The sequence below is a fragment of the Hylobates moloch genome, unplaced genomic scaffold, assembly GCF_009828535.3.
Source record: "Hylobates moloch isolate HMO894 unplaced genomic scaffold, HMol_V3 SCAFFOLD_16, whole genome shotgun sequence".
NCBI lineage: Eukaryota > Metazoa > Chordata > Mammalia > Primates > Hylobatidae > Hylobates > Hylobates moloch.
Window position 1 is genome coordinate 54,391,191 of NW_026652291.1, and position 27,653 is coordinate 54,418,843.

The following is a 27,653-nucleotide window of genomic DNA, read 5'->3' on the forward strand; positions in this document are numbered from 1 at the left end:
CGCCTGTCTAGAGGACTCTTAATGCGCATGACAGGGGTCTGATCCCAGTGAGTGGTGAAGTCGGGAAAGAGGGAAGAACGTCTCTCCGCAATGCGCATGACAGAAAAGCGGCTTCTTCTACCGCCTAGGGTGTCCCAGTAATGTGGAGGAAGGAACAGAGCAAAAGGAGGCGTGGTGTAAAAAGTGGGGCGGTGCTTTGAGGAAGAACGGCTTAAAAGTCGCTCCCAGGATTTTGGCGCCAAATGGTTAGCGTTTACAAGCAAATTGGTAAGTTTATAATGTGCTAAAGCAGTTTTCCAATTAAATGTCCTTCAGAGTTCTCATTTGTTTTCTTTGAAACATGTAGTAAAGCTAATGGATCTTTATAGGAGTCGGAATATTGGTTTACTTCTGAGAGATTATAGACAGGGAAGGTGCAGAGGAACCTTATGGTTACGTCGGATATGTTGGATGTGTTCAACATCTAGATATGAGCAGTAGTTACACGGGTGTACGTATATGATTTTTTTTTAAAGATCAAGCTGTACATTTTAAGACAGTGCACTTTATGCACTTTCAGGTGTATGTTATCACTCAAAAAAAATTCAGTAGGTACAGAGATCCTAGGTCAGTACTTCAAAATGGAACCAGACACATAGGCTTGTAACATATTTGAGTTTTTTCTCTCAAACATTCGTAAATACAAATGCAAACCAAAATGTGCACTGCCCCATCAGTCAAATGAAAATAGTTGCAGGCGCGGTGGCTCACGTCTGTAATTCTAGCAAAACAGGGAGGCCGAGGCAGGCGGATCACTTAAGGTCAGAAGTTCGTGACCAGCCTGACCAACATAGTGAAATCCCATCTCTACTAAAAATACAAAAATTAGCCAGGCGTGGTGGTAGGCGCCTGTAGTCCCAGCTACTCAGGAGGCTGAGGCAGGAGAATTGCTTGAACCCAGTAGGTGGAGGTTGCAGTGAACCAAGATCATTCCACTGCACTCCAGCCTGGGCTATAGAGAGAGACTAAGTCTCAAAAAAAAAAAAAAAAGGAAATAGTTGCCACTATCTTGCCTCACCTTTTCAACTTAACTAACCCCAATTAGTCCCCTTCCCCACCCCTCCATTGAATAGCCCTCTCAAGGACACCAGCGACCAGCAAGATAAATCCCACTTGAATCTCAATGCGTCTAGCATGACTCCTAGCCCCGTTCTACCACACCCTTGAAACACTACTATCTTGCTTTCTGGGAAGCTCACTTTTTTTTCTCTCCTACACTAGCTGATTCTTCTCAAACTTCTTGGCTGGTCCTCCTTTACTTAACTTCTGGACATTGGCATCCCCAGGATGCTTTACTGCCCCCTGCTCCTCATCTCCCGCCACCTTTCTCTTCATCAGGCTCTGATCTTTCTGGGAACTACAGGCATATGTATTCAACTGTATATCATTCAGGCTCTGATCCTTCTGGGAACTACAGGCATATGTATTCAACTCCTTGCTAAACATCTCTTGGATATGTAGTAGTTGGTGAAAGGAAGAGAAGTCTTGGGGCCCCAAAATCATTAAGCTAAAGGGAAAAGTCAAGCTGGGAACTGCTTAGGGCAAATCTGCCTCTCATCCGTCTGCTCACTGACATAAATGCATATCTGATTGCCTCCTTTGGAAAGGCTAATCCGAAACTCAGAAGAATGCCACCATTTGTCTCTTATCCACCTATGACCTGGAAGCCCCTTCCCGGCTTCGAGTTTGTCCCGCCTTTGCTTTGAGTTGTCCCACCTTTCCAGGCCAATACAATGTTCATCTTACATATGTTGATTGATGTCTCATGTCTCCCTAAAATATATAATATAAAATCAAGCTGTGTTGTCCTCAGCACCTCCTTAGGCTATGTCATGGGCGCGCATTCTTAATTTTGGCAAAATAAACTTCCTAAATTGACTGAGACCTGTCTCAGATTTTGGGAGTTCACAAGCTCAAACATCAAACAGCCAAAAAAGATAATTCTTGATTCTCCCTCTGCTGGTCTTCCATCCACTAAAGAGCCCCGAGGTTCACTAGGTTTCTCTAGCCAAACATGTACATGTTAATTCTTTATTTTTCTCTGTCTTCACCTTCTCCTCTTGTACCCTGTGAGCAAATCTTGTAAACGTTACCTTCAAAATGTATCCTGAATCTGACCACCAATTTCCATCTCAACAGCCAACACCCTAGTCCAGGGTTTTCTTGCCTTGAGTACAATGAGAACTTCCTAAATTTGTGAGAAAATAAATTTCTATTGTTTAAGCCACCCAGTCTATGATATTTTATTATGGCAGCCCAAGCTAAGACACTAGACCTCCATTACAATGTTGAATAGAAATGGCAAGAGTGGCCAAACATACTTATCTTGTTCCTGTTCTTAGGAGAATAGCATTGTCTTTTACCACTAAGTATGATGTTAATGTGAATTCTAAATAGTTGCCTTTTATACAGGTGAGGAAGTTTCCTTCTATTCCTAGAAGGTCGTCTGTTTTTATCTTGAAGAAGTGTTGAATTTTGACAAATCCTTTTTGTGCATTTATTGAAATGACCATGTGGTTTTTGTCCTTTATTCTATTGATATGATGTATTTTTTTTTTTTTTTTTTGAGACAGAGTCTTGCTCTGTCATTAGGCTGGAGTGCAGTGGTGTGATTTCAGCACACTGCAACCTCCGCCTCCCGGGTTCAAGCAATTCTCTTGCCTCAGCCTCCTGAGTAGCTGGGATTACAGGCGTGTGCCACCACACCCAGGTAATTTTTATATTTTTAGTAGAGACGGAGTTTTACCATGTTGGCCAGGATGGTCTCTATCTCTTGACCTCATGATCTGCCTGCCTCAGCCTCCCAAAGATACAGTGTATTACATTGATTGATTTTGGGACATGAAATCAACCTTGCATTCTTGGTATAAATCTCACTTAGCCATGGTGTATAATTCTTTTTATATATTGTCACATTCAGTTTGCTAGTATTTTATTTCATATTTTTACATCTATATTCCTTAGAGATATCGGTCTGTAGTTTTCTTGTAATGTCTTTAGTTTTGCTATCAGGATATAACTGGCCTCATAAAATAAGTTGGGAAATGTTCCCTCCTTTTCTATTTTTTGGAAGCGTTTGTGAAGAATTTGTATTAACTCTTCTTTAAATGTCTGATAGAGTCTAGCAGTGAAGTCACCTAGGCCTGGGCTTTTCTTTGTAGGTAGCTTTTAAATTACTAATTCAATCTCTTATTATAAGTCTACTATGATTTTCTATTTCTTCTTGAGTTGGTTGTGGTAGTTTGCATCTTTCTAGGAATACGTCCATTTCATGTAAGTTGTCTAATTTGTTGGCCTAACGTTGTTCATAGTATTATAATCCTTTTTATATCCGTAACGTTGATATTAATGTCCTCTCTTTCATTGCTGGTTTTAGTAATTTGAGTCTTCTTTCTTTTATTTATTAGTCAGTGTTATGGTTTGGATATGGTTTGAGTTTGTCTCCACCAAAACTCATGTTGAAATTTGATCCCCCATGTGATGGTGTTGGGAGGTGGGGCCTACTGGGAGGGATTTGAATAAAGGGGGTGGATCTCATGAATGGTTTAGTGCTGTTCTTTTTTAAAAAAATATATAGGGTATCTCTCTGTCACCCAGGCAGGAGAGAGGTGGTGCAATCATGACTCACTACAACCTCAAACTCCTGGTCTCAAGTGCTCCTCTAGTTCAGCCTCCCAAGTAAAGGTGATAGCCTCAATGCTGGCCCTGGTGTTGTTCTCGTAGTGAGTGAGTTCTCACTCTGATAAGACTGGATTAGTTCTCTTGGGAATGGATTAGTTCCCTTGAGAATGGGTTGTTATAGAGCCAGGATACCCCTTAGGTTTTCTCTGTTTGCACTTGTCTGCTTCCCTTTTGACCTTCTGTGCCATGTTATGACCCAGCACAGAAGACCTCACCAGAAGCCAGGGCCATGCCCTTGAACTTCCCAGCCATTTGCACCACAAGCTAACAATCATGAGCTATTTTGTTTATAAATTACCTAGCCTCAGGTATTCTGTTATAGCAACACAAAACAAAGTCAGTATAGCTAAAGGTTTCTCAATTTTGTTGACCTTTCCTAAGCACCAACTTTTAGTTTTGTTGGTTTTCTCTACCATTTTTCTATTCTCTCCTTGATTATTTCCTTTCTTCTTTATGCTTTGGGTTTATGCCCCCTTTTACCCTGACTGTTTTAAGATGAAAGTTATGATTATTGATTTGAGATCTTTCTTCTTTTCTTAATGTATGTGTTTAAGCTCTAAATTTCCCAACCCTGCTTTAGCTATATCCCGTAACTTTTGTTATGTTGTGTCATCATTTTATTCATCTCAAAGCATGTACTAATTTTCTCTTTTGATACACTTTTTTGTCAATTGGCTATTTAGGAGTGTGTTTTTCATTTTCACATGTTTGTGAATTCCCAAATTTATTTTTGTTATTAATTTCTAATTTCATTCTATTGTGGTCAGAGAACATACCTTGTATGATTTCAATCTTTTTAAAATTTATTGAGATTTGTTTTATGGCCTGGTATATGGCCTATCCCAGAGAATATTCCATCACTTGAGAAGAATTTGCATTTTTCCATCACTGGGTGTTCTATAGTTAGATGTCTGTTAGGTCTGATTGGTGTATAGTGTTGTTCAAGTCTTCTAGTTTCTTGTTGATATTCTGCCTACTTGTTCTGTCCATTATTGAAAGTGGAGTATTGAAGTTCTCCAAATATTGTTGAATTGTCTATTTTGCTCTTCATTCTGAAAGTTAATGTTTCATGGATTTTGGGGCTCTGACATATAGCTTTATAATTGTTATATATTCCTGAGGATTGACCTTTCTCATCATAAAATTTCCTTCTTTATACCTAGAATTTTTTTTTGTTTTATAGTCATTTTGCCTGATATTAGCATAACCACTACAGCTTTCTTATTGCTGCTATTTGTATAATATATCTTTTTCCATCCTTTTACTTTCAACCATTTGTATTTTTTAATCTGAAAAGTGTGTCTCCTGTAGACAGCGTATAACTAGACCTTGAGGGTTTTTGTTTTTGTTTTTATTTCTTTCTACCTAGTCTAACAATGTTTGCCCTTTAATTGATTACATATTAAATCCATTTGCTTTTTTTTTTTCTTTTTTTTTTTGAGACGAGGTCTCATCATTCTGTTGTCTGGGGTGGAGTGCCTGGACACTCCACTTACTGGTAATGTTATTGGTTTTTTTCTTTGTTTGTTTGTTTGTTTGGCTTTTTTGAGAAAGAGTCTTGCTCTGTCTCCCCGGCTGGAGTGCAGTGGTGCAATCTCAGCCCACTGCAACCTCCGCCTCACGGGTTCAAGCAATTCTCCTGTCTCAGCCTCTCGAGTAGCTGGGATTACAGGCATGCACCACTATGCACAGGTAATTTTTGTATTTTTAGTAGAGATGGGGTTTCACCATGTTGGCCAGGCTGGTCTTGAACTCCTGACCTCAAGTGATCTGCCTGCCTCTGCCTCCTAAAGTGCTGGGATTACAGGCATTAGCTACCGCAACTGGCATTTTATTGTTAATATGGTTGGATTTCTGTCATTTTACTTTATGTTTTCTGTATGTTTTATGACTACTTCATTCCTCTATTCCTCCTTTACTGCTGTCTTTTACAATAAATACTTTCTAGTATAACATTTAATCGTATAAGAATTTCTTATAGTGTATATTTTGAAAGTTTTTTTAGCATTTTCTTTAAAGTTTACTATATATATTAATTTATCAGAATCTACTTCAGATTTGTGCTAATTTAATTCTAGTGGGATACAGAAACATTATTCCTATGTAACTGTTTACTCTTTCTACTTTTTGTGTTATTATTGTTATATATTGTATCTATGTTATAAATTCAATAATATATTGTTATAATTATTAATTTATGTACTTTCATGTTTAATAAAGAAGCTGAGGAAAGAAAGAAGAGCAAGTATATATTTAGTGTTTATTATATTAATATTCATATTATCATTTTTGGTTATCTTCATTTGTTCCTGTGGATTTAAATTATCATCTAGTATGATTTCCTTCCTCCAATACAACTTTGCTCCCACCCACCACCTTTATGCTGTTGTTGTTAATTATATTACATTTCTGTATGTTATAGGCCTAACAATACAATTATAAAAAATTGTTTTATACAGTTGTTTTTTAAATCAGCTAAGAGACAAAAGGAAAGTAAATATACATTTATACTGCCTTTTATAATTACATAATTACCTTTGCCCATTCTCTTTGTTTTTCTTGTGGCTTTAAATTACCATCTAGGCACACTTGCTTTTAACTTGAGAAACTTCCTTTAGTATTTCTTATAAGGAAGATCTGTTTGCAACAACTTTTCTCAGTTTACGTTTATCTGGGAATGTCTTCATTTAACCTTCATTTTTGAAAGATGGTTTTGTTCTATATAAGATATTTGGTGTATAGTTTTTTCTTTCAGTGCTTTGAGTATGTCATCCACTGCCTTCTGATCTCCATTATTTCTGATGAGAGGTATCTAATAATTTTATTGAGATTCGCTTGTACATGACAAGTTGTTTTTCTGTGGCTTCATTCAAGTTTTTTTTTTTTTTTTGTCTTTGTTAGCATTTTTACTATGATGTATCTGGGTGTGGAGCTCTTTGCATTTGTCCTATTGGCATTTGTTGAACTTCTTGTACATTTAGATTAACATTTTCTGGAAAATATGAAGGTTTCAGTCATTATTTCTTCAAATCCATGTATTTTTTGCTCCTTTCTCCCTCCTTTCCTTCTGGTAATCTCATTAAGCATATGTTGGTAAACTAAATGGTGTCCCATATTTATTGCTCATTTTTCTTTATTCTTTTTTCTTCCGTTCTTCTGATTGCATAATCTCTGTGAATCTATCTCAAGTTTACAGATTCTTTCTTCTGCCTCCAAATTACTGGTGAGCACTTGTAGTGATTTTTTTATTACAGTTATTGTACTTTTTAACTCTAGACATTCCATTTGGTGCTTCTTAAAAATAATTTCTATTTATTGATATTCTCTATTTGATGCAACATTGTCGTCATACCTTCCTTTAAGTTCTTTAAGCATGATTTATTTAAGTTTGTTGAATAAGTTTATAATGAATGCTTTGATATCTTTGTTAAATCTGACATTTTGGCTCTGTCACAGGTAGTTTCTATTGCCTACTTTTTTCTCTGATCTATGGGTCATACTTTGCTGTTTCGCTGCATGAATCATAATTTTTCTGTTAAAAACTGTACATTTTAGGTAATATATTGTAGCGATTCTGAGTACTGATTCCCTCTATATGGTTTGGACTTGTTTTTTGTTGTTATCTGATTGTGGTTTGTTTAGTGACTTGGCTAGGCTATTTTGATGAAGTCTATTTCTCCAGTAGTGGAAGGCCTCTGCTCCCATTGCTCAGAGAGTGCAGCCTTGGACATGTGCACAGTCACCAGGGGATATCAGTGGTTCTAGCAGGGCTCTCTTTGACTATCTCTTTCCTTGATCTCTCTGTTAAACTTTCTGCCTCATTTGGTATTACCTCTAGCTCTGGTGCTATGCTAAGTGTAGGATGATTTCTCCATTTAAGAAGATAACCCCGGGGCATAAATTGCTCCACAGTCTAATCCAATAAAATTCAGGCATTGGTAGTTTTTGAGGCCAGTCTTGGAGGTTTCCTCTAAGAGCAAACACATTCAAAACCTAGCAGAAGGCAAGAAATAACTAAAATCAGAGCAGAACCGAAGGCAATAGAGACACAAAAAACCCTTCAAAGAGTTAATGAATCCAGGAGCTGGTTTTTTGAAAAGATCAACAAAATTGATAGACCTCTAGCAAGACTAATAAAGAAGAAAAGAGAGAAGAATCAAATAGACACAACAAAAAATGATAAAGGGGATATCACCACCAATCCCACAGAAATACAAGCTACCATCAGAGAATACTACAAACACCTCTATGCAAATAAACCATAAAATCTAGAAGAAATGGATAAATTCCTCGACATATACACCCTCCCAAGACTAAACCAGGAAGAAGTTGAATCTCTGAATAGACCAATAACAGGCTCTGAAATTGGGGCAATAATCAATAGCTTACCAACCAAAAAGAGTCCAGGACCTGATGGATTCACAGCCAAATTCTACCAGAGGTACAAGGAGGAACTGGTACCATTCCTTCTGAAACTATTCCAATCAGTAGAAAAAGAGGGAATCCTCCCTAACACATTTTATGAGGCCAGCATCATCCTGATACCAAAGCCTGGCAGAGACACAACAACAAAAGAGAATTTCAGACCAATATCCTTGATGAACATTGATACAAAAATCCTCAATAAAATACTGGCAAACTGAATCCAGCAGCACATCAAAAAGCTTATCCAACATAATCAAGTGGGCTTCATCCCTGGGACGCAAGGCTGGTTGAACATACGCAAATCAATAAATGTAATCCAGCATATAAACAGAACCAAAGACAAAAACCACATGATTTTCTCAATAGATGCAGAAAAGGCCTTTGACAAAATTCAACAACCCTTCATGCTAAAAACTCTCAATAAATTAGGTATTGATGGGACGTATCACAAAATAATAAGAGCTATCTATGACAAACCCACAGCCAATATCATCCTGAATGGGCAAAAACTGGAAGCATTCCCTCTGAAAACTGGCACAAGACAGGGATGCCCTCTCTCACCACTCCCATTCAACATAGTGTTGGAAGTTCTGGCCAGGGCAATCAGGCAGGAGAAGGAAATAAAGGGTATTCAATTAGGAAAATAGGAAGTCAAATTGTCCCTGTTTGCAGATGACATGATTGTATATCTAGAAAACCCCACTGTCTCAGCCCCAAATCTCCTTAAGCTGATAAGCAACTTCAGCAAAGTCTCAGGATACAAAATCAATGTACAAAAATCACAAGCATTCTTGTACACCAATCACAGACAAACAGAGAGCCAAATCATGAGTGAACTCCCATTCACAATTGCTTCAAAGAGAATAAAATACCTAGGAATCCAACTTACAAGGGACGTGAAGGACCTCTTCAAGGAGAACTACAAACCACTGCTCAATGAAATAAAAGAGGATACAAACAAATGGAAGAACATTCCATGCTCATGGGTTGGAAGAATCAATATCATGAAAATGGCCATACTGCCCAAGGTAATTTATAGATTCAATGCCATCCCCATCAAGCTACCAATGACTTTCTTCACAGAATTGGAAAAAACTACTTTAAAGTTCATATGGAACCAAAAAAGAGCCTGCATCACCAAGTAAATCCTAAGCCAAAAGAACAAAGCTGGAGGCATCATGCTACCTGACTTCAAACTATACTGCAAGGCTACAGTAACCAAAACAGTATGGTACTGGTACCAAAACAGAGACATAGATCAATGGAACAGAACAGAGCCTTCAGAAATAATGCCGCATATCTACAGCTATCTGATCTTTGACAAACCTGACAAAAACAAGCAATGGGGAAAGGATTCCCTATTTAATATAAATGGTTCTGGGAAAACTGGCTAGCCATTTGTAGAAAGCTGAAACTGGATCCCTTCCTTACACCTTATACAAAAATTAATTCAAGATGGATTAAAGACTTACATGTTAGACCTAAAACCATAAAAACCCTAGAAGAAAACCTAGGCAATACCATTCAGGACATAGGCATGGGCAAGGACCTCATATCTAAAACACCAAAAGCAATGGCAACAAAAGCCAAAATGGACAAATGGGATCTAATTAAACTAAAGAACTTCTGCACAGCAAAAGAAACTACCATCACAGTGAACAGGCAACCTACAAAATGGGAGAAAATTTTCGCAACCTACTCATCTGACAAAGGCTAATATCCAGAATCTACAATGAACTCAAACAAATTTACAAGAAAAAAACAACCCCATCAAAAAGTGGGCAAAGGACATGAACAGACACTTCTCAAAAGAAGACATTTATGCAGCCAAAAAACACATGAAAAAATGCTCATCATCACTGGCCATCAGAGAAATGCAAATCAAAACCACAATGAGATACCATCTCATACCAGTTAGAATGGCGATCATTAAAAAGTCAGGAAACAACAGGTGCTGGAAAGGATGTGGAGAAATAGGAACACTTTTACACTGTTGGTGGAACTATAAACTAGTTCAACCATTGTGGAGGTCAGTGTGGGGATTCCTCAAGGATCTAGAACTAGAAATACCGTTTGACCCAGCAATCTCATTACTGGGTATATACCCAAAGGACTATAAATCATGCTGTTATAAAGACACGTGCACACTTATGTTTATTGTGGCACTGTTCACAATAGCAAAGACTTGGAACCAACCCAAATGTCCAACAATGATAGACTGGATTAAGAAAATGTGGCACATATACACCATGGAATACTATGCAGCCATAAAAAATGATGAGTTCATGTCCTTTGTAGGGACATGGATGAGACCGGAAACCATCATTCTCAGTAAACTATCGCAAGGACAAAGAACCAAACACCACATGTTCTCACTCATAGGTGGAAATTGAACAATGAGAACACATGGACACAGGAAGGGGAACACCACACTCTGGGGACTGTTGTGGGGTGGGGGGAGGGGGGAGGGACAGCATTAGGAGATATACCTAATGCTAAATGACGAGTTAATGGGTGCAGCACACCAACGTGGCACATGGATACATATGTAACAAACCTGCACATTTTGCACATGTACCCTAAAATTTAAGTATAATAATAATAATAAAAAGACAGATATCATACTAATGAAAAAAAACAAAAAAATAAAAAATAAAGCTTGGAAATTCTGTCAAAAAAAAAAAAGTGGATGATAAATGATGCAGAGCCAAGACAAGAAATGCTTGAACTGGACCAGGACAGGCATCATTATCTGAGCACATCTGGCCATGGATAGCATTGTTTTCCTGTCCATGAGTATTAGCAGTTAATAAAGAACAACATTGCATATTAATTTATAGTTACATATATTAATTATAGATGTCTTGGAAATTCAATAATTATAGAAAGTGACCACTTAATCATTTAAAAAAAGTTAAAGGCAACAAGTCAATATGCTTTAGATTTTTAATATTCCCATTGTATATAATATTTGGACCCAATAGTATAAGAGCCATCTGTTTTTCCAAAAGCTTAATATATTAGTCATCTATTTCTGCCTCAAATTCTCTCAAGATTTAGTAACTTAAAGCAATAGTAAACATTATCTCTCACGCTTTCTGTGTGTCAGTAAGTCAGGAGTGGCTTAATTCCTGGTGGTTCTGGCTTGAAGTGTTTCATGAGGTTGTTGTCAAGATGTCAGTCAGGATGCAGTTATGTGAAGGCTTTACTGAGGCTAGAGGATCCACTTCCAAAGTGGATCTCATACTACTGGCAAGTCAGTGGGAGCTGTTGGTGGGAAGGTTCAGCACCTTTCTTCATAGGCCTCTCTCTCAGGATTGCTTGAGGACTTCATGATTGGCTTCCTCCAGAGCAAGCCATCTGAGAGAGCAAGGCAGAAGTTGCAATGTCTTTTATGGCCTAGCCTTAGAAGCCACTTGCCATCAGTCCTACTGGTCTGAACAATTACACGTTTTTAATGTGGGAGAAGACCACACAAGCATATGATGCAAGCAGACATAAGTCACTGAAGGCCATCATGGAAACTGGCTACTACACCTAACAGCTCCATTTTGATGGTCATGCTAGTTTAAGTCTGGTAGTCAAGCATCTGGTTCCAGAGTCAGATGGAACAGCTTTCCAATCTTGATTTCACTACCTACTTACTCTTTCCAACCCTCAGTTTCCTCATCTGTTATACGGAAATGATGGATCCACCTCATAAGTTTGCTTAAAGAAGTAAATGAGTTAGCACACAAAGAATGATCCTTTCTGCCAGATCATGTTATTTCACAGCTCAAAATTCTCCAGTGGCTTCCCATCAGACTTAGAAATTTAAGATGTAGCAGAACCTGATCTAGCAAGTAACTACCATGCTGATCTTGTTTGTTTTCAATGTCTCCTTTCCTCACTCTGCTCCATCCAGTGGCCTCCTTCTTCTTCAGACTTTCTAGCCACTCCCAGCTCAGCCTTTCCACCTGCTCTTCTCTGTGCCTGGAATGTTTTTCCCTATATGTTTTCATGGGTCATTTGCTCACTTCATTCAAGTCTCTACCTTAATTTTACCTCCTCAGAGTTGTCTCTGACTACTCCTTTCATTACTTTATCCATTTTTAAAATTTATAACACTTATTACTACCCAGTATTTTATTATATACAGTTGACCCTTGAACAACACAGGTCTGAACTGCGTGAGTCCACACATATATGGATTTTTTTTCAACCAAATACACTATTCACAAGATGTAAGACCTGCATACATGGAGGGCCAACTTCCACAGGGTTGACTGTGGGACTTGAGTATGCGAGGATTTTGGTATTGAGGGAGTCCTGGAACAAATCCCATGCATATCCTGAGGGATAACTGCAATTGTTTACTAATTTTGATTATTGTTGCCCTCCTTCACTAGTATGTCAGTTCCATGAGGACTTTTTCTCATTCGTCACTTCTAGTGCCTAGAAGTGTGCCAGTCTTACAGTAGGTGCTCCATACATATTTGTTTAAAAATTAAATAATGCATGTAAATTAGCCCATTGCTTGATTCACACCATCACAAGAGTTCAATAAATGCTCTCTGACTTTATCAACATCATCCTCGTCATCCCCTTACTAACCTAATATCTAACATGTCTATGATACTTTTGTCATTTACAAAGAGTAAGTAATAATGCTTTTAAAAGAACAGCTGTAAGGCTATAGCTATAGTTGGGCATGCTCTGATAAGAAATGAAACTGAGAAGTGCAAGGGAAGGATTTATCTCCTATAAGTGACTTCTTTTTTTCAGACGGCCCTCCCTAAAAATTGGTCTTTTCCAACCAAATAACCAGGCTTTCCTCAGGACAAAAGAGTGATGCTTTCTGAAGAGTTGTCTATTGAGTTAGAACACAATAACCTCTGAGAGAGTATAATGTAAGTCAGAGGCAAACAACACATGGGGAGAAGGGAGATTTAAAAAGTATCAACTACCATGTATGTCTATGTTTGTGTTAGTCAAATTAAAACTTTAATAGACTTTAAGTTCTCATTGCATAGTGGGAGTTTGATCATTTTTAATTAGTCATTTCACTTTATTCATAAAATACACAGTGAAAGAACCTTTTAAAGATAGATTCTGCAATAGTGCCTACCTCAAATGAAAATTGTAGTCAGGAATCTGGCATCTGATGGATAGGACAGGGGTTGGAGTAGAAGAACCCCTTGAAGAACCTTGTCCTAGCTGGAAACAGTTCTGGATAAGTTACATGTTCCCAACTGTTTCTTTGATTATGCAATCTTCATTATTCTGTGATTTGAATTTCAGCCTTGTTTTGAAGTGAACATCATGACCACAAGCTGTTTACATATTTGACACTTATTACATTAACATTTGATATCTAACAGATGTACATATCTAATGGCTGATGTTCAAGGAATGTACCAAGGCAGGAAATTTGCAGATTAAATAATAATGGTGGTCTTAATAAATAATCATGGTTTGCTAAAGTTTTATGTTTGTTTGTTTTCAAATTCAGGCTTGCCCATATAATCCAATGCAGGATTATGAGAATCTCCTAAATTAACTCCTACCTGTATTCTAGTTATGATTATTTCTGTTTTCAGACAAATTGGAATATTAATATAACCTTTCCAACTTTTTTCAATTTGGATAACACTTATTAGACAAGCAGTTTTCAGGGAAAACCATATATTATAAACTGGTCATTTTAAATTATTTAAGACTTGACTCTTGAGTCTTTAGTGGTTGAACAGCATGCTGGATCATTCTAGGTCAACCTCTGAAGGTGAGGATCATGTTTTATGAACTCTCCAACTTTTGAGGTTCTCCTGTAAGGTTATTAATTTCTCACCGTCCCCTCCATTTTCCCCTTACTGCCCCTGCCAAATAAGATCCCCATGCAGGGCTGCTTTGCCTGTATGGTACCTTCATATAAATTAGGAAAGGGCATTCTTTCCTCATGGCAGAGGCAGCCCTGCAGGGCACCTGATTTGGTAAGAACAGTGGCCAGAGCACAGCACTTTGCTAGCAGAGCACAGACTGAATTTGAGCCCCCACTCACCCAGTGGCTGGAGGCCCCAGAGCACAGTTGCATGCATCAAAACTCTCTCTTCTCTCCGTGTTGCCCATAGGCTGCTGGTGTCTCCAATATTGTCCTAGGAGATGACAGCCCCACTAAATCATATGGGATATAACAAATATTCACTGAGAGGCAGTCTAGTGCAGTGGAACTGCATAGTAAAGTGCTTAGGAGTGGGAATTCTAAAGTCAAATGTCTTGGCTTTGAATCTTGCCTCTCCCAACTAATAGACTGAGATCTTAGACTAGTTATGCAATCTTTCTGTGCTTCAGTCTTGGCTTATTGTAAGGCTAACATGAGTTAATATCTATAACATACTCAATACACATTATTTATTAATGTATGGTAGCACACAAATCCTGAGAGAGTTGTTCAAATATTGCTTCCTCATGCAATTATGAGCAACTAGATGAAAGTGTAATTCCATCTGAGAAGGCTTAATACCTTCCACCCACCCTTCCTGGAAGCTCGCATACAGCACTGAATCATTCAGCAAGCATTTGAACACTTACTGTGCACAATGGTAGACAAAAATATTTTAAGAGACAATGTTTACCCCTCAAAATATATTCCCTAATTCTCAAAACAATCAAAATAAGAGAACATTATTTATTGTCGTAAAATGTGACCATATCAACAAGCATGGCATAGGCCTTCTGGTTTACTAGAATGAACATGTGCTTTAGAGATAGATCATGTTTGAATCCAGCCCCCCTGTCTTATTGGCTATGTGACCTCAAATAAGTTACTTAACTTCTCTGAGCCTCAGTTTCCTAAACAGTAAAATAAAGTTAAACAAAAGTTTCAAGCGTTATTGTAAGGATTGAGATAGTATTTGGAAACAAAAATATTTGTGGCACATAGGAGATACTTAATCAATGGCAGCTTTTGTCCTTATCAATATTTTCTATTATTGCCATCTAATTTCCTTTGTAGAGAACTATGGTGGCTCCCAATAGTCCACAGTTTAAAGTCCAGATGCATAACATTCAATACCTTTGAGAATCTGGCCCCCACCTACCCTTCTGATATGGCTGTGTCCCCACCCAAATCTCATCTTGAATTCCCACATGTCATGGGAGGGACCCGGTAGGAGGTAATTTAATCATGGGGGCAGGTCTTTCCCATGCTGCTCTCATGATAGTGAATAAGTCTCACGAGGTCTGATGGTTTTAAAAATCTGATGCTTCTCCTTGCCCTCCACCATGATTGTTTGGCCTCTGCAGAGGCTTGTAAGTCCACTAATCCTCTCTTTCTTCCATAAGTTGCCCAGTCTCAGGTATGTCTTTATGAGCAGTGTGAAAATGGACTAGTACAGTAAATTGGTACCAGTAGAGTGAGGCACTGCTAAAAAGATACCCAAAAATGTGGAAGCGACTTTGGAACTGGGTAACAGGCAGAAGTTGCAATAGTTAGGAGGGTTCAGAAGAAGACAGAAAAATGTGGGAAAGTTTGGAACTTCCTAGAGACTTGTTGAAGGCTTTGCCAAAAATGCTAATAATGATATGGACAATAAAGTCCAGGCTGAAGTGGATTCAAATAGGAATGAGGAACTTGTGGGAAACTGGAGCAAAGGTGACTCTTGTTATGTTTTAGCAAAGAGACTGGCAGCACTTTGCCCCTGCCCTAGAGATTTGTGGAACTTTGAACTTGAGAGAAATGATTTAGGGTGTCTGGCAAAAGGAATTTCTAAGCAGCAAAGCATTCAAGAGGTGACTTGGGTGCTGTTAAAGGAATTCAGTTTTATAAGGGAAGCAGAGCATAAAAGTTCATAAAATTTGCAGCTTGACAATGCAGTAGAAAAGAAAATCCTATTTTCTGAGGAGAAATTGAAGGCTGCTGCAGAAATTTGCATAAGAAATGAGGAGCTGAATGTTAATCCCCAAGACAGTGGGGAAAGCGTCTCCAGGTCATGTCAGAGGTCTTCACAGCAGCCCCTCCCATCACAGGCCCAGAGGCCTAGGAGGAAAAAGTGGTTTTGTGGGCCATGCCCAGGGTCGCCGTGCTGTGTGCAGTCTAAGGACTGGGTGCCCTACATCCCAGCCCCTCCAGCCATGGCTGAAATGGGCCAACATGGAGCTTGGGCCGTGACTTCAGAGTGTGCAAGCCTCAAGCATCCATGTGGTGTTGAGCTTGCGAGTGCACAGAAGTCAAGAATTGGGGTTTGGGAACCTCTGCCTAGATTTCAGAGGATGTATGGAAATGCCTGGATGTCCAGGCAGAAGTTTGCTGCAGGGGTGGGGCCCTCAGGGAGAACCTCTGCTAGGGCAGTGCAGAAGGGAAATGTAGAGTCAGAGCCCCCACACACAGTCCCTACTGGGGCACCGCCTAGTGGAGCTGTGACAAAAGGCCACTGTCCTCCAGACCCCAGAATGGTAGATCCATTGACAGCTTGCATCATGCACCTGGAAAAGCCACAGACACTCAATGCCAGCCCATGAAAGCAGCCAGGAGGGAGGTTGTACCCAGCAAAGCCACAGGGTGGAGCTGCCCAAGACCATGGGAATTCACCTCTTGCATCAACGTGACCTGGATATGAGACATGGAGTCAAAGGAGATCATTTTGGAACTTTAAGGTTTGACTGCCTTGGCTGGGTGTGGTGGCTCATGCCTGTAATCCCAGCACTTTTGCGGATCACCTGAGGTTGGGAGTTTGAGACCAGGCTGACCAACATGGAGAAACCCTGTCTCTACTAAAAGTACAAAAAATTAGCCAGGCATGGTGGCACATCCCTCTAATCCCAGCTAGGATTTTGGACTTGCATGGGGCCTGTAGCCCCCTTTTTTTGGCCAATTTCTCTCATTTGGAATGGCTGTATTTACCCAATGCCTGTATCCCCATTGTTTCTAGGAAGTAACTAACTTTGTTTTGATTTTACAGGCTCATAGGCAGAAGGGACTTGCCTTGTCTCAGATGAGACTTTGGACTGTGGACTTTTGAGTTAATGCTGAAATGAGTTAAGACTTTGGGGGACTGTTGGGAAGGCATGATTAGTTTTGAAATGTGAGGACATGAGATTTGGGAGGGGCTGGGGCAGAATGATACGGTTTGGCTGTGTCCCCACCCAAATCTCATCTTGAATTCCCACATGTTGTAGGAGATACCTGGTAGGAGATAATTGAGTCATGGGGGCAGGTCTTTCCCATGCTATTCTAGTGATAGTGAACAAGTCTCATGGATCTGATGGTTTTAAAAACATGAGTTTCACTCTATGAGCTCTATTCTCATCTGCCATCCATGTAAGATGTGACTTGCTTCTCCTTGCCTTCCACCATGATTATGAGGTCTCCCTAGCCATATAGAACTGTAAGTGCATTAAACCTCTCTCTCCTCTGTAAATGACCCAGTCTCGCGTATGTCTTTATCAGCAGTGTGGTAGCAGACTAATACACCTTCTGTCCACTCCCCTAACCTGTGAACCTTAGAGCCCAAACATGGCGCTTCTTTCAAGTTCCAGAACCTGCCATTACAGATCTTTTGCTGTGATGATTAATTTTGTGTATCAATTTGGGCCATGGGATGCCCAGATATATTTGTTCAAACATGATTCTGGGTGCTTCTGTGGGTACTTCAGGGTGAAATTAACATTTAAATCAGTAGATCAAGTAAAGCAGATTATTCTTTCTAATGTTAATAAGCTTCAGCCAATAAGTTGAAGGCCTGAATAGAACAGAAAGGCTGACCCTCTCCTGAGGAGGAAACAATTCTGTCCACCGAATGGACTTCCAACTAGAAAATAGGATTTCTTTCTGCCTTCAGACTTCAACTGTAACATCAACTCTTCTACAGTTTCAAGCCTGCAGGCCTTTTGACTAGAGCTACAGCACCAATTCTCCTGGTTATCAGGCCTTAGAACTCAAACTGAAACTATTAGTTATCCAGGGTTCCAGCTTGCTGACTTACTCTGCAGATCTTCGGATCTGCCAGACTCTGTAATCACCTGAGCCAGTTTCTTGTAAGATTTATCTGTATATGTATATGTATGTACATATATATGCGTGCATCCTATTGGTTCTGTTTTTCTAGAGAAACTTGACTGATACATCTGTCTTTACATCCAGTGTTGCCTCTCTCTAGACAACCCTTCTTACTGCTTTTGTCCAGCAAATTTCATTCATTCTTATGTAAACATATGTATTTAGTTTAAATAATAACAATAAAATAAACATCTACTGACCCTCCAAGAAACAAATAGAAGGCCCTTGACCACTCTTTATATTTTTTATGTCAGTATTTTTTTATTTGTATTTTAAAAGCATAAAGGATAAAATCATTATATCACCTTTGACTTGAAGAAACCAAGAAACTTAACTGTGGCCTAAAAGCTACAAAGTTTCATAGTCACTAGAAATACCATTTGACCCAGCTATCGCATTGCTGGGTATATACCCAAAGGATTATAAATCATGCTGCTATAAAGACACATGCACACGTATGTTTATTGCTGCACTATTCACAATAGCAAAGACTTGGAACCAACCCAAATGTCCAACAACGATAGACTGGATTAAGAAAATGTGGTACATATACACCATGGAATACTATGCAGCCATAAAAAAGGATGAGTTCATGTCCTTTGTAGGGACATGGATGAAGCTGGAAACCATCATTCTCAGCAAACTATCTCAAGGACCAAAAACCAAACACCACATGTTCTCACTCATAGGTGGGAATTGAACAATGAGAACACATGGACACAGGAAGGGGAACATCACACATCGGGGCCAGTTGTGGGGTTGGGGGAGGGGGGAGGGATAGCATTAGGAGATATACCTAATGTAAATGACAAGCTAATGGGTACAGCACACCAACATGGCACATGTATACATATGTAACAAACCTGCATGTTGTGCACATGTACCCTAAAACTTAAAGTATAATTAAAAAAAAAAAAAAAGAAAACAAACAAAAATAGAGGAAATTTAAAAAAAAAGTTCATAGTCACTCTGCAGGGGTGCTACTAAGAATTAATCAAATGCAATTTGAACAGTATAATACTGTGGAGAAAAAATAGGATTTCGTTATTTTAAATTTATATTTTTTCTTTCATGTATTGCGTCTTTTTATCTACAGCATGGGTTCTTTTTTTAAAGTAAGTATGGATTTTGTTTTTTGTGTTTTGTTCTGGTGTCTTTTTATGTTTTTCTTGACTGGTCTTAAGGAGCCACTAGGTGGCAGAGGTTGCTTCTTTTGGTTACAATGAGAAAATATTTTAAAATAATTCAGTGGGAAACAGTTTTAGAAAAATTTAAAAATCACATTATAGACCTCATAAATACATTTGCACTGGTATCTGATGGTTCTGACATCAGCAAATTTGATCTATTAGCTGTATTGTAGTAATAATGATGACAAAAACAACAACAACAATAGATATACCACGAACACTTACTGAGTGCTTCTTATGTACCGGCAACAGACTAAGAAGTGTTCATAGATTATGCTGTTTAATCCTCACTGCAGCCCAATGAGGCAAACACTGTTAATCTTCATTATGCAGAGGAAGGAGCAGAGTCTTGAGGAGGTCAAGTAGTGCCTAGGTCATTGATAAGTAGCAGAGGCTGGATTCAAAACAGGTCTGATAGACATCAGAGCCTGAGTGATTAACAACCTCACTTCACAGACTTCAGAACTGGGAATTTTTTTTTTTTTAATTTTTTCTTTTTGGAAGGCTGAACCACGTTGTGAAGGAATTAATGTTAGACATGTATTAGTTTCAGGCATATTGTCATGTTGTCAATGTCATGTAATATAAATGAGCTTAATCCTTAAAGTCCTTATGAAACAAAGAGTTTATTAAGGTCTTTACAGTTATATAGGCCAACTTCTCGTCTTTTATCTAATCATCATGTTTATTCCCTTAGAACCTCTTTGCATTATGTTTGTATGCCTGTAAGAGATAATTCATCAGTGAAAGCCAGTTTTTTCCACTGATCTTTCTCTAGCCAAAATATTAAAGATCCCTGCAAGTGTAATTGGCAAGAACAATATTATGATGGTGTCAATTTACATATATAAAAATAAAATAAACTACAATGACAGAGCTGTTAAAAAATTAGTTTTAACAAGTCCAGTGTGCTCATCTTCAGAAAAGTACATCATATTCTAAAGCTTCAAGCTGACAAGAGGCATCCACGATAACAAAAAGATGTTTTTCTTTATTTCCTAAATAATACTTAATAACTATCTTAATAATATAATGGAAAAATTGAGAGATTATGGAGATAATATTGGTTAGTGTTAGCTGGGCGTGGTGACGCTTGCCTGTAGTCCCAGCTAATTGGGAGGCTGGGATGGGAGAATTGCTTGAGCCCAGGAGGTGGAGGCTGCAGTGAGCTGAGATCGCGCCACTGCACTCCAGCCTGGGTGACAGAGCGAGACTCGTCACATACACACACACACACACACACACACACACACACACACACACACAAATTGGTTAATGTTAAGAAGCTTTGTGCTAATATGTGACTGTTTTATACGTGTGAAACAGGGCAGTGAACGTGTAGAAATTTCACAGGACTGTGTGACTCTTAGGAAATCTCACAGGGCCAGTTCTCATTTTGTTAATTGGTAAAGATTTACTTTGTATCTTTATCTTGTGGTTCCTTTCTATTTCTCTTTTTTAGGAAAAAAAAAAGTGAGAAGGAGTGAGTAGGTGATTTGCCATACCTACACAGATGTTATTTGAATAAATGAAACAGCATCTCGAAATCTTCATGTTTCCAGATGTGAAGGTAGGACTGTGGGGTAAAAGGAGGAAGTTTACATTTCATTTATCTTTATTACATGTTAAGTTATGAAATTGTCCCTAAATCATCTAGATTGAATGATACCTTTTTTTTTTTTTTTTTGAGACAGTCTCCCTCTGTCTCCCAGGCTGGAGCGCAGTGGTGTGATTATGGCTCACTGCAACCTCTTGGGTTCAAGTGATTCTTGTGCCTCAGTCTCCTGAGTAGCTGGGATTACAGGCACATGCCACCACACCTGGCTAATTTTTATATATTTTGTAGAGACGGGATTTTGCCATGTTGCCCAGGCTGGCCTCGAACTCCTGAGCTCAAGCAATCTTCCTGCCTCGGCCTCCCAAAGTGCTGAATGATATCTTACACTATATTCATATAATGCTTTCTAGTTTAGAAGATGCTTTCAAAAAACATCAGCTTTGTTTTTTTTTGTTTTTTGTTTTTTTAAGACGACGTCTCACTCTGTCGCCCAGGCTGGAGTGCAATGGTGCGATCTTGGCTCACTGCAACCTCTGCCTCCCGAGTTCAAGCTATTCTCCTGCTTCGGCCTCCTGAGTAGCTGGGATTACAGGCACGCCCCACTATGACTGGCTAATTTTTGTATTTTCAGTAGAGACGGGGTTTCACCATGTTGGTCAGGCTGGTCTCAAACTCCTGACCTCGTGATCCACACGCCTCGGCCCCCTAAAGTGCTGGGATTACAGGTGTGAAACATCAGCTTTTTAAATCTTTAAAACCATGCTTTGAAATAGAGAAGTAAACAGATTCAAATTGAAATTAGTAGCTCATTGGATATTGGAGTTTGTTGGCTATTAAATATGAAACTTATTTGTATTACAATTTAGTGGTTTTTCAATTTTTCATTAACATCTTCAAATTATAATAGAATTAAATGACAATTCAGAAATAATTTTCTTCCATTTGGTTTCCTTTTACATATTCACACTTTATGTTGGTCAAACTTAAATCTTTAGTATGGCTGTATATTTTAGATGTGCCAATAAGTTGTGAATTTATATAACTAAGAACTTTTCTGAATAACAGAACAAAAATAAATGAATAAAACATTCAAGAAGCCAGTATCTTAGGAATTTTAGATTAAAAAATTGCTATCACACTGATTGGAAATTTTACTGACAAGTAACTTTTTAATATTATTATTTCCTTAGGCTATAGAAGTACATGTTAGGGATTAGCAGTTTAATGCTATTTACTGTCAGTTTATTGATTAATTGATTTTTTCATATGTTGTTTACTGACTCCTTTTTTAAAAAAGAAATTATATTTACCCATAGCAAGTTTGAGAGGCTTCTTATCAGAATAATTGTTAAAAGAGATCTCTTCTAATTTTATAATTTAAAATGGTGTGCCTGTAGAATGTAATCCTGTACAGTATTATTTTATCCTATTTATTTCCTCTGTTGGGTCATATTCTCTTCTATCCCTTTATTGTTCACAAAATAACTGCCTGCGTACTTAGATTTTACATGATTTGTATGTGTATCATCATACAATAAAATCATTAAGAGTCAGACATTTTATGTTTGTCTGTACCTTTCTCTCCTCTGAACCTCCTTAAGGTCTTTTGTTTTCCTGCTAAAAATAGCTGTTCTTCAGCTACCTAATAAGTACTAAGAGCCCTCATTCTGTTGAAAGTAGTTTAAACAAAAAGGGGGCAGCCTTAGCAAAGGTATAAAGGTTAAAAAATTTTCATATTGTGTAAAACTTCTTCCCTTTCCTCATTGTACTAGGATAAGTAAGGCTAGTTGCTGTGACAGTCAAATCTCAAAATGTCAGTGGCTTACTACAACAGAAGTTTACTTTTTGCTGTTGTGCAAAGTCTAATGATGATATTCTGGGTTGAATAACAGCCTTCAATGTGGGCAGTCAGGGAACCTGTCTCCTTCCTTTAAGATGAATCCAGGAGCTGGTTTTTTGAAAAGATCAACAAAATTGATAGACCACTAGCAAGACTAATAAAGAAGAAAAGAGAGAAGAATCAAATAGACGCAATAAAAAATGATAAATGGGATATCACCACCGATCCCACAGAAATACAAACTACCATCAGAGAATGCTGTAAACAACTCTATGCAAATAAACTAGAAAATCTAGACGAAATGGATAAATTCCTGGACACATACACTCCCGCAAAACTAAACCAGGAAGAAGTTGAGTCTCTGAATAGACCAATAACAGGCTCTGAAATTGAGGCAGTAATTAATAGCCTACCAACCAAAAAAAGTCCTGGACCAGATGGATTCACAGCCAAATTGTATCAGAGGTACAAGGAGGAGCTGGTACCATTCCTTCTGAAACTATTCCAATCAGTAGAAAAAGAGAGGATCCTCCCTAACTCATTTTATGAGGCCAGCATCATCCTGATACCAAAGCCTGGCAGAGACACAACAACAAAAGAGAATTTTAGACCAATATCCTTGGTGAACATCGATGCAAAAATCCTCAATAAAATACTGGCAAACCGAATCCAGCAGCACATCAAAAAGCTTATCCACCATGATCAAGTGGGCTTCATCCCTGGGACGCAAGGCTGGTTCAACATACACAAATCAATAAATGTAATCCAGCATATAAACAGAAGCAACAACAAAAACCACATGATTATCTCAATAGATGCAGAAAAGGCCTTTGACAAAATTCAACAGCCCTTCATGCTAAAAACTCTCAATAAATTAGGTATTGATGGGACGTATCTCAAAATAATAAGAGCTATTTATGACAAACTCACAGCCAATATCATACTGAATGGTAAAAAACTGGAAGCATTCCCTTTGAAAACTGGCACAAGACAGGGATGCCCTCTCTCACCACTCCTATTCAACATAGTGTTAGAAGTTCTGGCCAGGGCAATCAGGCAAGAGAAAGAAATAAAGGGTATTCAATTAGGAAAAGAGGAAGTCAAATTGTCCCTGTTTGCAGATGACATGATTGTATATCTAGAAAACCCCATCGTCTCAGCCCCAAATCTCCTTAAGCTGATAAGCAACTTCAGCAAAGTCTCAGGATACAAAATCAACGTGCAAAAATCACAAGCATTCTTACACACCAATAACAGACAAACAGCCAAATCATAAGTGAACTCCCATTCACAATTGCTTCAAAGAGAATAAAATACCTAAGAATCCAACTTACAAGGGATGTGAAGGACCTCTTCTAGAACTACAAACCACTGCTCAATGAAATAAAAGAGGATACAAACAAATGGAAGAACATTCCATGCTCATGGATAGGAAGAATCAATATTGTGAAAATGACCATACTGCCCAAGGTAATTTATAGATTCAATGCCATCCCCATCAAGCTACCAATGACTTTCTTCACAAAATTGGAAAAAACTACTTTAGAGTTCATATGGAACCAAAAAAGAGCCCGCATCGCCAAGTCAATCCTAAGCCAGAAGAACAAAGCTGGAGGCATCATGCTACCTGACTTCAAACTTTACTACAAGGCTACAGTAACTAAAACAGCATGGTACTGGTACCAAAACAGAGATATAGACCAATGGAACAGAACAGAGCCCCAGATATAATGCCACATATCTACAACTATCTGATCTTTGACAAACCTGACAAAAACAATAAATGGGGAAAAGATTCCCTATTTAATAAATGGTGCTGGGAAAACTGGCTAGTCATATGTAGAAAACTGAAACTGGATCCCTTCCTTACACCTTACACAAAAATTAACTCAAGATGGATTAAAGACTTACATGTTAGACCTAAAACCATAAAAACCCTAGAAGAAAACCTAGGCAATACCATTCAGGACATAGGCATGGGCAAGGACTTTATGTCTAAAACACCAAAAGCAATTGCAACAAAAGGCAAAATGGACAAATGGGATCTAATTAAACTACAGAGCTTCTGCACAGCAAAAAAAAACTACCAACAGAGTGAACAGGCAACGTACAGAATGGGAGAAAATTTTTGCAATCTACTCATCTGACAAAGGGCTAATATCCAGAATCTACAAAGAGCTCAAACAAACTTACAAGAAAAAAACAACCCCATCAAAAAGTGGGCGAAGGATATGAACAGACACTTCTCAAAAGAAGACATTTATGCAGCCAAAAAACACATGAAAAAATGCTCATCATCACTGGCCATCAGAGAAATGCAAATCAAAACCACAATGAGATACCATCTCACACCAGTTAGAATAGCCATCATTAAAAAGTCAGGAAACAACAGGTGCTGGAGAGGATGTGGAGAAATAGGAACACTTTTACACTGTTGGTGGGACTGTAAACTAGTTCAACCATTGTGGAAGTCAGTGTGGCGATTCCTCAAGGATCTAGAACTAGAAATACCATTTGACCCAGCCATCCCGTTACTGGGTATATACCCAAAGGATTATAAATCATGCTACTATAAAGACACATGCACACGTATGTTTATTGCTGCACTATTCACAATAGCAAAGACTTGGAACCAACCCAAATGTCCAACAATGATAGACTGGATTAAGAAAATGTGGCACATATACACCATGGAATACTATGCAGCCATAAAAAAGGATGAGTTCAGGTCCTTTGCAGGGACATGGATGAAGCTGGAAACCATCATTCTCAGCAAACTATCGCAAGGAGAAAAAACCAAATACCACATGTTCTCACTCATAGGTGGGAATTAAACAATGAGAACACTTGAACACAGGGGCCTGTAGTGGGGTGGAGGGGAGAGGGGAGGGATAGCATTAGGAGATATACCTAATGTAAATGAGGAGTTAATGGGTACAGCACACCAACATGGCACATGTATACGTATGTAACAAACCTGCATGTTGTGCACATGTACTCTAGAACTTAAAGTATAAAAAAAAAAAAAAAAGATGGGGTAGTAGAGCCCATCTGCTAAGGATATCAGAGTTTGCTGCTGGATCCTCTGCATCCAGCTGGCAAATGGGGTTTAAGAAGAAGAAGAATCACATAGGAAGTTTGTATGAAACTTCCAGGCCTGGAAATGGCTGACATGGTTCTGTCCTCATTCTATTGGTCATAACTCAGTCATGTGCAAGGGAGGCAGTTAAATGTTGTTTAGCTATGTGGCCAGGAGGTAAAGGAAAAGGTTTTGTTGAACATCTAGCAGTTCTTGCCAAGCCTGTGGTAGTTGTCCTATGGAAGAGGTTCCTTAGGCAACTCTCACGTCTTCCTTATGCAGAAGTCATTTGGGTTTGGGGCTGCAGGATTTTCAAGCCACATCTACGCCCTGCTACCACTCTTAATCTTTGAACCTTTAGAATAGATTATCCTGAAGTCTTTTACTGACAGGTCTCAAATGTTACATTGCTCTGAGGGACTTAGGGGCTGACAAGAGTTGTGTATAGGCATGAAAGATGGAAAATGGACATGTAGTAGCTGAAACGGGTTCCGATTTACCTGACTCGGCTGAAGTTACTTCCCAAATCCTATAGTAAGAGTTCCACCACTATCTCTTCAAGCTCTCCTCTGATTCCTATTTCCCACTGTCTTTAGCATGACTTGGACTCCACTTCTGGCAGGCAGTGAACTCATGATCAGTGTGGCCAGCATTCATTAGTAGAATTGGCTCCAGGAAAAACTGAACAAGAAAATTAATGAGGTTGTATAGGTTCATTAAGCAGATGTATTAATGAATTCTTCAGTGATATTTGAAATAGATTAAAACATTATTTTTATTTTTTTGCTGTGAAGTACACGTGTGCCTAGCACTGAATTTGGTAATTGGTTTACTTGGTTATTAAAAATTACATTCCAGTATATCCATCAACTTTTTAATCTTTGAAACTGATTGAATGTAAATTTAATTCTATTAACTCGTTTTATTATTGTTACTATGGAGTCTACAGGAAGCACAACCTTTGTAAATTCATAACCCAAATGAATTAGCTTCCCAGCAATTAATGTTTTTATACATTTAGTTCCTTTAAATGACTTTTGAAATGATTTTCATTTTTGGTCAAAAATGAATATGGATTGTTTTACTTGCTTGAATTTCTAAATATGCAGCCCAAAACTATAGGTTATAAACATAAAATTAATTCATATAGGATGAATTAATTTATAGGATGTATAGGATATATATTATTCTGTTCTAAATTTTCAAATAATAATTATTTCAAAGTATATGCATAAAATGAAAATTGCTAAAAGTCATGACAGAAAGTAATTTGCTATTTGTCAGTGTAGTGTTAGTGATAGTTATGACCAGTTAACGCTCATAGATAACACTTCGTTTGAATGATAACATTTTTTCCCCTGAATATTGTGTCTTTCTCATTTAGAATTATGACCCACTCAGAAATCTCTGTGGGGATTCTGGAGAAAATATGGATTCAGCCCAATGACTAAAAAGTTTCAGTCAATTCACTCATCTTAGCCAGAAATGACATCTTATGATAACTTTAATTCAAGAAGAAAAGTAAATTGACATTGCTGTTCTCCACAAAGTATATTCAATAAGATTCTGCATATTGAGCTTGAGTTCAGATGCAGCTTCCTCCTGGGACACATGGAGAGAAGCACTAGTCCTTTTTAGCTTGGTAGGGTCTCTAACCAGCATTCTACCCATCCAAGCTAGAGAATCATCCACCTCTCAGTAAAGCTACCCTCTCCACCAGAATAGCCACAACTAGTAATTAGAATGTAAATAGAGGTGAATTCAGTCACTGGGACCTGTTTTAAGTCTGTACTTCTCCATCAGAGTAG

At 38.4% G+C, this 27,653-nt stretch overlaps 1 long non-coding RNA gene across 1 annotated transcript; it reads left to right on the forward strand.

Annotated features, from left to right (window-relative positions):
• The first annotated feature begins 38 nt into the window (after window positions 1-38).
• LOC131381550 (uncharacterized) lies at window positions 39-27,653 on the forward strand. Its single transcript, XR_009210368.1, has 3 exons — window positions 39-267; window positions 20,831-20,938; window positions 27,230-27,653. It is a non-coding gene; the product is annotated as an uncharacterized LOC131381550 (long non-coding RNA).